The sequence below is a fragment of the Benincasa hispida genome, chromosome 8, assembly GCF_009727055.1.
Source record: "Benincasa hispida cultivar B227 chromosome 8, ASM972705v1, whole genome shotgun sequence".
Taxonomy (NCBI): domain Eukaryota; kingdom Viridiplantae; phylum Streptophyta; class Magnoliopsida; order Cucurbitales; family Cucurbitaceae; genus Benincasa; species Benincasa hispida.
Genome location: NC_052356.1, coordinates 37665009 through 37676028, shown reverse-complemented (window position 1 = coordinate 37676028; position 11020 = coordinate 37665009). Strand labels below are relative to the sequence as shown.

Here is an 11020-nt window from a genome sequence, read left to right as displayed (position 1 = left end):
TGTTTTGGAGGGAATGAGGAGATAGACCAATATGGTTTTGGTGGACGTCTCACATACACGTCGTCACCGCCGCTATCCGTCCAGGCAGGGATGGCGCGCTTTTTCCGAGCCACCCTTGCACGTTTTGAGGCTGCCTGCCTTTCTCTCACACTGAAGGCCTATAAAAGACGTGACCTTCAACAGTTCAGAGAGCGCATCATTTTCACTTCCTTCTTTTCTTCAATCGAAAGCTCTCCTCTTCTACTTTCTCTTCCACTTTCCGTTTTTCAAGTAGTCAATCAAAAAGGGTGTGCATTCCGGTCGGTGATGGTGCATTTTCGATCGGATTTTCTTTTTGAGCTATTTATCCAGGGGACGATGTGGCAGTATTCCTGAATTGCTTACACACTTGGACAGAGCCGCGAAATATCTTAAAGAGAGTGAGTTCCACAACTCAGCCTATAATGAGCTTCTGTTTTGCAGGTTTCGTTCTTTGCTCGATTACCGTGACCTGATCGTTTGCTGCTTTCCTGTTTGAAATCTAAAGATCTTGCCGTTTACTACAGACCCAAATATTTACTAAATGGGTCTTATATTTATCAATTCATTTATGTAGTTTCTCTTAATTATGTAGCTGAAAGTCAAACCAGATTTAGTTCATGATAATTGACATAACTTTTCTCTCTAGGAGTCAGAGATTTGATCCTCCACCTTGTCATTATTGTATTAAAACATATTATGTAACTGAAAAATGACTTGAATTTTGATTTTCTTTCCTTCGGTATTTTAGCGTCTGTTTGGTAGAAAATTTGAAAATAAGGGATTGGATGAAAACAAAGTTATATTTCATGTTTTCAGATATGTGTTTGATAGCAGAAGTTAAGAATTGAATTCTAATTTAAACAATTGCAAATTACTTGGTAGTTACCTACTAAATATTAGTTGACAATGAATTATTATTAATTTCTTTATGAACATGGCTCTATGTTAAAATAATTGTATGATTATTATTTTGTAATATTATATAATCTATAAGATAAATTAAAATTTATATCCCAATAGTTTAGAAGAAATTAGAAAATAGGTCTTATAGTTTATAATTAAAATTTTACACCTATGATTTGATAAAAGCTTCATAAATAGTCTCTATGGTAGGAACTATAGGGACTATTTAAGAGGATTTAACAAACCATAGGGACTATATATGAAATTATTATCGAAATGAACTAGATTCTAAATTTTAAAATCATATGGACTAACTTTTAATTTTATCAAAACCGTAGGAACCAAATTTATAATATACTACATAATACTTATTTTAATTTTTAAAAGATTAAGTTACCAATAACTCTAGAATATTCTAGAGAAGACACACCTTCATCATTATTTTTCTTCAACTTACAGTTTGGATCAAATGGATTAACAACTAGCTTACTCTAAAAATGATCAAATTTTCTCAACACCTTCTATATATAGTGAGATTGAGAAAGTATGTATCCATTTGGATTTCTTGTTATTCAAATTCCAATGATAATATCAGCAAGACCAAGGTCTTTCATATCAAAGTTGGATTTTAACATCCTTTTGGTAGAATCAATGACAATTCTATTTGTGCTCATTATTAACAAATCATCCACATACAAACAAACAATGACATACTCTTGGTCTATGGTTTTAACATAGACACATTTATCACACTCATTTATCTTAAATCCATATGATAACATAATGTGATCAAACTTTTAATGTCATTGTTTAGGTGCTTGTTACAACCCACAAAGAAACTCAACAAGTTTACAAACTTTGCCTTCAAGTCCTTTAACAACAAACCTTTTAGGTTGTTCCATATAAATTTCATCATCTAAATCTCCATTTAAAAATGTAGTTTTACATCCATTTGGTGTATTTCCAAATTTTTAAAGCTGCTATCGCAATTAACATCCTTATAGATGCAATCCTCGTCACTAGAGGATAGGTATCAAAGAAATCTAGCCCTTCTTTTTAGTGAAAGCCTTTAGCTACCAAACAGGCTTTGTACTTATCAATAGAGCCGTCAACTTTTAGCTTACTCTTAAAAATCCATTCACTCCCGGTTTACTTCTAGGAGGTAAATCAACCAATACCCAAGTACTATTCTGTAAAATAGATTCTAGCTCACTTTTGATAGCTTCCTTCCAATAAGGTGCATATTAAGAGATGATACAACTTCTTGAAAAGTCTGAGGCTCACCTTCTATCATATAAGTTGTGAAATCATGTCCAAAAGAAGTAGCTTTCTTAGCTCTTTTGCTTCTTCTAGGTTTAGTCTCAGTATTCTAATCATCTTGACCTTTCGAAGAGATAGCCTCACTAATTCTTTTGACACCAATAATTTTGTTTCCTTCTTCCTTTAAAGGAAATATATTTTTAAAGAATTCAGCTTCAAAAAATTCCATTATGGTATCATTATTGATATAAGATATTTTTAATTTAATCAACATGAATCTGTAAGCAACATGCATTGCATAGCCTATAAAGATACAACTAAATGTCTTAGGCCCAAATTTGGTCATGTTTAGTAAAGGAACTTGTACCTTTGCCAAACACCCCAACACTTTCAGCATTTTATATGAAGGTAATTTTCCATTCCAACTTCATAAAGTGACTTATTTGTATGAAATTTTATTTAGTATAAACTTTTTTGTAAGCAAAGCTCCTCCCCCACATATTGTGAGGTAAACCTGAATTATTTAACATGCAATTAACCATATTCTTTAAATTCTGGTTCTTTCTATCAGCTACAACATTGTGTTGTGGTGTATAAAGTGTTGTAGTTTGATGGATTATACCATTAATGTAACACCCGTATTTTTTTTAGTAGTATTAATGTAATTTCAGTAATTTTTTAACTAATTGAGGACATTTTTGGAATTTTGGATCTTAATTGTAATTGTGGAAATTTAATTATGGACGTTGGAAAATATTATATTGGAATTGAATGGCAGGAGTTAAATATTTTTGAAAGGAAGGAGTTTAAAGAATTTACGTGGATTAAGAAAAGAGTAATATATTTTATTATTTTTTTCCCTTTTCATTCCTATTTTTTTTTACTTTTCTTCCCCCTTTCCCACTTCTTCCTCACGCAGACCTAACAGCCGCTGACCTTGATCACCGCCCTCCTAAACCCGCCGCCCAGACGCCGCCGGTCTGACCCTAGCCGCTCGCCGCCGAGGTTTTTGCCCTAGCTGACCACCCTTCATTGCGTTCCGCTGCCATTGCTGCCCAGTCGACGTCCCATCGTTCGTCGAGGCCTGACCGCGTACGAACCCCCCCTCCGACGGCCGTCGCTTCCAGATGCATCAGTAGTCGTTCCGGCATTTTGCTACCCGCGTTATCGTTCAGATCTGCTCGCGCTGTTCCGGTTCGCCCTTCCAACTGTTGTCCGCCGGTGTAGCAGCTGCTAGCTGTCAGGTTCATCCTCTTCCGCCGTAGTTCCGTGGGGTTTTCGCCAGAAGCTTGGAATCTGGGGTAAGATCTAAGATTTGTGTGTTTTCTTGAATGGGTTTGGTCACCCATTGAGTTTTGGTCTAATTTTAGTTATACCAATTATGTTGTGAAGCTTGGATTGAACTTTCAAGGCGTCGGGAACCACTTCCTAGTATAATTAGAGTTGGCTTTAGGGAATTTTGGGTTATGAATAGATTGGAATATCCGTGCTAAGCTTGGAACAGATTTCTGGATCAGCACATCGTTTGGGTAAATTGTTTTGTGGCATACGAGGTATTTTCGTATTTGGAATTTAGTCCTGATTGTCGGACTTAATTTTTGTTTAATTTTTGATTTAGGGTGTGATTCAAGAATTTTACTAAGTTAAAGGAGAGTGTGGATTACTTTTTGTTAGATTTAATTTCGAGGTAAGTAATCTTACTACTTGAACTGCCCACGGGCCAGACTCTAAATGTATGCTAGCATGATAGATGAATGTTATGGCAGAATGGCAGCATGATAGACTGATAGTATATTATAACCAATATATGTTCTGGTATGAGATCTGAAAGATTTATTTGTGCACCTAGACACTTGAATGCTAGCATGAGATGATACTTGATTCCATATGGTTGTATTTGATGTGAGGATATTGAGGTATACATGTATGCTGTAGAACCATGATGTTGAGGTATATGTGTATGTTGTAGAGCCATGATGTTGAGGTTTATATGTATGTCATAAATTCGTATAGTGATGATTATGATATTGAGACTGTGCAAATGTCCTTACTGATTAGTTAGATGCCCATTAGATATTATGTTTCCTTCGGGATTCACCTTCGGGATTCACCAATTTGTGTTTCGGGATTCACTAGTTTGTGTTTCCTTCGGTATTCACCAGAGGTAATGGGCATACTTAACTACAGTAGGATAGGACTCAGTTTCCTTTTGTATCATGTGTATATGTGTCCCATGAGGACTAGAGCAGTTTATGTATTTCACCAGAAGTAGCATCTAGAGGACATAGATGCCTAGTCTGACCCCAGTAGCGGGATTACTTACTGAGTATTTTATACTCATTCTTTCTCATGTTGTTATTTCAGGTAAGGGTTGGGACGTGCTGGCGAATGACAAGCGGAATCCGTGATCGAGCTACTGAGACCAGTTTTTATGCTTCCGCTCATAAGACTTAGATTTCCTTTCATGTTTTGCTAAATTTTCAGTTTTGGTGTTTGAAACTTATTATTGAGAATTGTTTTTCGTACTTATTTATTAACCTTTATGATTTATGGGTACCCTATTGTTGTTTTAACATTTGCATTTAATGAAGGACTTTTGAACTCCCCTTATCTAATTAGCATTTATTTCACCATAAAAGAGTGTCGTTTTAAGTTACATGCATGCATGTTCTTTTTAGTAATGACCTAACTTAAATCCTAGGGAGTTGGGTCGTTACCGTTGGTATCAGAGTCCATGTTTTGGGTTCTGTAGACTGACTTACTATGTAAGTCTAGATAGTCCCTGTGGCCCAGTAACGGATCCCTCATCATCGCCCGGTACGTCCTACTAATGAAAGTTTCAATGCATATATGAGAACAATGATGTAGTGTTTTAAATGCATGATTTCTGAGAAAGACCCAGAAATAGCTAGTTAACGTATGAACTCATGACAGGACATGGCACCTAAACCTAGATCAAGAAAGACAGTTAGATAAAAAGTACAAGCAGAGAGAGCTGAGAGTAACCAGACTGTTCCGGTAGCTCCAAATCCCCCTGTGACCCAAATTGATGAAAAGGCAATGGAAGCTGTGCCACTCGAGCAATTACAACAGACCCGAGCAGGATAGAGACATGCAGGGCCTGTCTCTTGAGGCTAAACATCTGAGGGATTTCCGGAAGTATGACCCTCTCTTCTTTGATGGATCGTTGGGGGACCCCACCAAAGTAGAGATGTGGTTGTCATCTATTAAGACAATATTCGGTTTTATAAGGTGCTCGAAAGAGCACAAGCTTCAATGCGCAGGTTTCATATTGATTGGTAACACGGAAATCTGGAGGCGTTCAGCAGAGAAGATGATTGATACTGGTGGGGAGCTTATAACCTAGGAGCAGTTCAAGGAGCGCTTTTATGAGAAGTATTTTTTGGCCAACACTTGGTACAACAAGTAGGCAGAATTCTTGAACTTAAAGTAGGGGGTTATGCTAGTGGAGGAGTACGAACAGGAATTTGATAAGCTGTCTCGTTTTACTCCTAAACTAGTAGCCACCGAAGCAGCGATGACAGAGAGATTCATCCAGAGCTTGAGGAGCGGACTGCGAGGTATGGTGCATGCCTTGAACCTAAAGACGTATGCTGCAGTACTGCGGGCCGCTGTGAGGATTGATGCTGACTCCCAGATGGGAGAGGATTACAGGAGGTCGCTCGAGATTGGGACCTCCATAGGTCAGAAAAGGAAGGCTGAGCCCAGGGCTCCTGAGCATCAACAGAGGAACCAGATCACAGTGAATGCTTTATGTTAGTGGGGACAGCAGGGTTCCCAAGTTGTGACTGGCAGGGAAAATAGGCCGATATGTACTACTTGTGGTAAGCGACACTGGGGACATTGTCTATCCGGCTCTGGGATCTGTTTTCGATGTGGCCAGAAGGGGAATATGTCAGAGAGATGCCCGAGGAGGAACGTGCCTGAACACAGGGGCCAGCCCGTAAGCTTGTTTCAGGGGGGCCTGAGTCGTCAACAGCAGCAAAGTAGGGTGTTTTCTACCACTCGGCGTGAGGCCGAGAAGTCAAGCACCATGGTGACAGGTACGCTGCCCATTTTGGGGTACCATGCTTTAGTTTTGTTTGACTGTGGCTCTTCGCATCCGTTTATATCTGCGGTATTTATGAGGCATGTCATGTTAGTCTCAAAACCTTTGCCTTTTGCATTGTCCATTTCCACTCCATCAGGAGAGATCATGTTAGCTACAGAAAAGATAAAAGCATGTCAGGTAGAAGTAGCCAATCATGCATTAGATGTAACCTTGATAATTTTAGATATGCACGATTTTGATGTGATATTGGGCATGGATTGGTTAGTTGCTAATCATGCAGCATAGATTGCTCTCGTAAGGAGGTCATCTTTAACCCTCTTACAGGAGTTAGTTTTAAGTTTAAAGGGGTTGGGACCGTAGTCCTACCTAAAGTGATTTCAGCACTGAAGGCCAGTAGACTATTCGACCAAGGAGCCTGGGGATTTATGGCCAGTGTAGTGGACACTAGAGAGACTAAAGTCACCTTGACTTCGGAGCTAGTAGTGAGGGATTTTCCAGACGTTTTTCCAGAGGATCTTCCCGGACTGCCCTCGCAGCGGGAGATAGATTTTGCTATTGAGTTGGAGCCAGACACAACCCCTATTTCGAAGGCTCCATACAGGATGAACCCGGCAGAGTTGAAGGAACTAAATGTCCAATTGCAAGAGTTGTTGGACAAGGGTTTCATACGCCCTAGCGTGTAACCATGGGGTGCACCTATTTTGTTTGTGAAAAAAAAGGATGGATCGTTACGTCTGTGCATTGATTACAGAGAGCTGAACAAGGTGACCGTCAAGAAAAAGTATCCCCTTCCCCGAATTGATGATTTGTTTGACCAGTTGCAGGGAGCTACGGTATTCTCCAAGATTGATCTCTAGTCAGGATACCACCAGCTGAGAATAAAGGACAATAACATACTGATGTCGTTCGGTCTAATGAATGTACCAGTAGTGTTCATGGATTTGATTAATAGGGTGTTCAAGGAATTCTTCGACACCTTTGTGATTGTTTTTATTGATGATATTTTGGTTTATTCTAAGATAGAGGTCGAGCATGAGGAGCATTTGAGAAAAGTTTTGGAGACATTGAGGGCCAATAAGCTGTATACTAAGTTTTCTAAATGTGAATTGAGGCAAATGTCCTTTTCAGGACATGTAGTATCGAAGGAAGATGTCGATATGGATCCTGCAAAGATCGAGGCACTTACGAGTTGGGCTCGTCCAACCACAGTCAGTGAGGCCCGACCGCGTGCGCAGTTTCCTAGGGTTAGCAGGCTACTATAAAATGGTTTGTAAAGGACTTCTCTCGCATATCCGCCCCATTGACTCAGTTGACCCGGAAGGGAGCCGCATTTGTTTGGAATGAGGCTTGTGAAAACAATTTCCAAAACCTCAAGGCAGAGGTTGGTTTCAGCCCCAATTCTTATAGTACCAGATGGATCAGGTGGTTTTGTCATTTACAGTGATGCGTCCAAGAAGGGGTTGGGATGCGTATTGATGCAGCAGGGCAGAGTAGTTGCTTACGCTTCACGACAGTTAAAAAAGCATGAACAAAAATCACTCGTGTCGGACAGAGATCCTCATTTCACGTTTAATTTCTAGAAAAGTCTTTAGGCAGCTTTGGGACTCGGTTGGATTTCAGTACAGCTTTTCACCCACAGACTGATGGGCAGACAGAGCGTTTGAATAAGATATTGGAAGACATGTTGTGTGCTTGTGCCATAGAGTTTTCAGGAAGCTGGGATGCTCACTTGTATTTAATGGAGTTTTCTTATAATAGTAGCTACCAGTCCACTATTGGGATGTCACCGTTTGATGCCCTATATGGGAAAAGTTGTAGGTCCCCTGTATGTTGGGATGAGGTAGGAGAGAGGAAATTTTTAGGACCTGAATTAGTTTAGGCCACGAATGAGGCAATACAGAAGATCAGGGCTCGTATGCATACAGCTCAGAGCAGACAGAAGAGTTATGCTGATGTAAGATGTAAGGACCTGGAATTTGAGACTGGTGTGAAAGTGTTCTTAAAAATGGCACCCATGAAAGGTATTATGAGGTTTGGCAGGAAGGGGAAGTTGAGTCTGAGATTCATTGAACCTTTCGAGGTCCTGGAACGAGTTGGCCTCGTAGCTTACCGTTTGGCATTGTTGTCTTCCATGTTTTGATGCTAAGGAAGTATGTGATAGACCCATCCCATATAGTTGACTTTGAGCCCTTGTAGTTGAATGAAAACTTGAGCTACGAAGAGAAGCCTGTAGAGATCCTCGCCATAGAGGTAAAGACATTGCGCCGCTGGGAAATTGCTTTTGTGAAAGTCCTGTGGCAGAATCACCAGTTCAAGGAGGCTACCTGGGAACGAAAGGATTAGATGAAGGCCCAGTACCCGAAGCTTTTTCAAGAATGAACTTTGGAGGATGAAAGTTCTTTAATGAGGGAAGGATGTAACACCCCTATTTTTTTTAGTAGTATTAATGTTATTTTAGTAATTTTTTTACTAATTGAGGACATTTTTGGAATTTTGGATCTTAAGTGTAATTGCGGGAATTTAGTTATGGACGTTGAAAAATATTTATGTTAAAATTGAATGGCAAGAGTTAAATCTTTTTTAAAGAAAGGGAGTTTAAAGAATTTATGTGGATTAAGAAAAGAATAAAATAAAATAAAATATATTTTATTTTATTTATTTTCCTTTTCTTTCCTATTTTTTCTTTTTCTTCCCCCTTCCCTCTTCTTCCTCACGCAGACTTAGCAGTCGCTCACTCTCGCCGCTGACCTTGACCGCCGCCCTCCTCAGCCCGTTGTCCAGACGCCAACGGTTCGACCTTAGCCACTTGCCGTCCAGGTTTTTGCCCTAGCCGACCACCCTTTGTTGCGTTTTGCTACTATTGCTACCCAGTCAACGCCCCACCGTTCGTCGAGGCCCGACCGCGTGCGAACCCCTCGACGGTCGTCGCTTCCAGATGCATCAGCAGTCGTTCCGACATTTTGATACCCGTGTCATTGTTCAAATCTGCTCCGCGCTGTTCCGGTTTGCCCTTCTAGCCGCTGTCCACCAGTATAGCAACTGCTAGCTGTCGGGTTCATCCTCTTCTACCGCCATTCCGTGGGGTTTTCGCCAGAAGCTTGGAATATGGGGTAAGATCTAAGATTTGTGTGTTTTCTTGAATGGGTTTGGTCACCCATTGAGTTTTGGTCTAATTTTGGTTATACCAATTATGTTGTGAAGCGTGGATTGAACTTTCAAGGTATCGGGAACCACTACCTAGTACGATTAGAGCTGGCTTTAGGAATTTTGGGTTATGAATAGATTGGAATCTCCGTGCTAAGCTTGGAATAGATTTCTGGATCAGCACATCGTTTGAGTAAGTTGTTTTGTGGCATATGAGGTATTTTCGTATTTGGAATTTAGTCCAGATTGTCGAACTTAATTTTTTTTAATTTTTTTTATTCAGGGTGCGATTCAAGAATTTTACTAAGTTAAAGGAGGGTGTAGATTACTTTTTGTTAGATTTAATTTCGAGGTAAGTAATCTTATTACTGGAACTGCCCACGGGCCATACTCTAGATGTATGCTAGCATGATAGATGAATATTATGGTAGAATAACAACATGATAGACTGATAGTATATTATAACCAATGTATGCTTTGGTAAAAGATCTGAAAGATTTATTTGTGCACCTAGACACTTGAATGCTAGCATGAGATGATACTTGATTCCATATGGTTGTATTTGATCTGAGAATATTGAGGTATACATGTATGTTGTAGAGCCATGATGTTGAGGTATATGTGTATGTTGTAGAGCCATGATGTTGAGGTTTGATGATTATGATGTTGAGACTGTGCAAATGTCCTTACTAATTAGTTAGATTCCCATTAGATATTGTGTTTTCTTCGAGATTCACCAGAGGTAATGGGCATACTTAACTACAGTAGGATAGGACTCAGTTTCCTTCTGTATCATGTGTATATGTGTCCCATGAGGACTAGAGCAGTTTATGTGTTTCACCAGAGGTAGCATCTAGAGGACATAGATGCCTAGCTTGACCCAGTAGCAAGATTACTTACTGAGTATTTTATACTCATTCGTTCTCATGTTGTTATTTCAGGTAAGGGTAGGGACGTGCCGATGAATGACAAGCGGAATCCGTGATCGAGCCATTGAGACCATTTTTATGCTTTCGCTCATAAGACTTAGATTTCCTTTTATGTTTTGCTAAATTTTAGTTTTGGTGTTTGAAACTTATTATTGAGAATTGTTTTTCGTACTTATTTATTAACCTTTATGATTTATGGGTACCCTATTGTTGTTTTAACATTTGCATTTAATTAAGGACTTTTGAACTCCCCTTATCTAATTAGCATTTATTTCACCATAAAAGAGTGTCGTTTTAAGTTCCATGCATGCATATTTTTTTTAGTAACGGCCTAACTTAAGTCCTAGGGAGTCGGATCGTTACAATTAACTTCATAGAATTCATAAAGTGATGATGATTCACTACCTTTATCTGGTATGAGCACCTTTACTTTCTTCTCAAGTTGATTTTCAACTTCTATCTTATATGTTTTAAAAACATTAAAACTTTCACTTTACTATATAATAAATATATATATTAATATTCACTACAGTCATCAGTGAATATGACAAAATATCACTTACCACCTCTTGTGGGAATACTTTTCATGTCACATACATCACTGTAGATTAAATCGAGTAGCATCATTACTTCTTTCCACAGATGAAAATGACTTTATAGTAAAATTTGATTCAACACAAACCTCACATTT

At 39.1% G+C, this 11020-nt stretch overlaps 1 long non-coding RNA gene across 4 annotated transcripts; it reads left to right on the top strand.

Moving 5' to 3' along the window:
- The first annotated feature begins 2998 nt into the window (after positions 1 to 2998).
- LOC120082408 lies at positions 2999 to 10581 on the top strand. 4 transcript variants are annotated; one of them, XR_005483164.1, is made up of 6 exons: positions 2999 to 3485; positions 3577 to 3871; positions 4549 to 9366; positions 9458 to 9593; positions 9684 to 9752; positions 10342 to 10581. It is a non-coding gene; the product is annotated as an uncharacterized LOC120082408 (long non-coding RNA). The 4 variants fall into 4 exon arrangements; XR_005483165.1 differs by having other exon boundaries at positions 3006 to 3871; positions 4549 to 6248; positions 8975 to 9366; XR_005483166.1 differs by having other exon boundaries at positions 2999 to 3737.
- Positions 10582 to 11020: the final 439 nt, after the last annotated feature.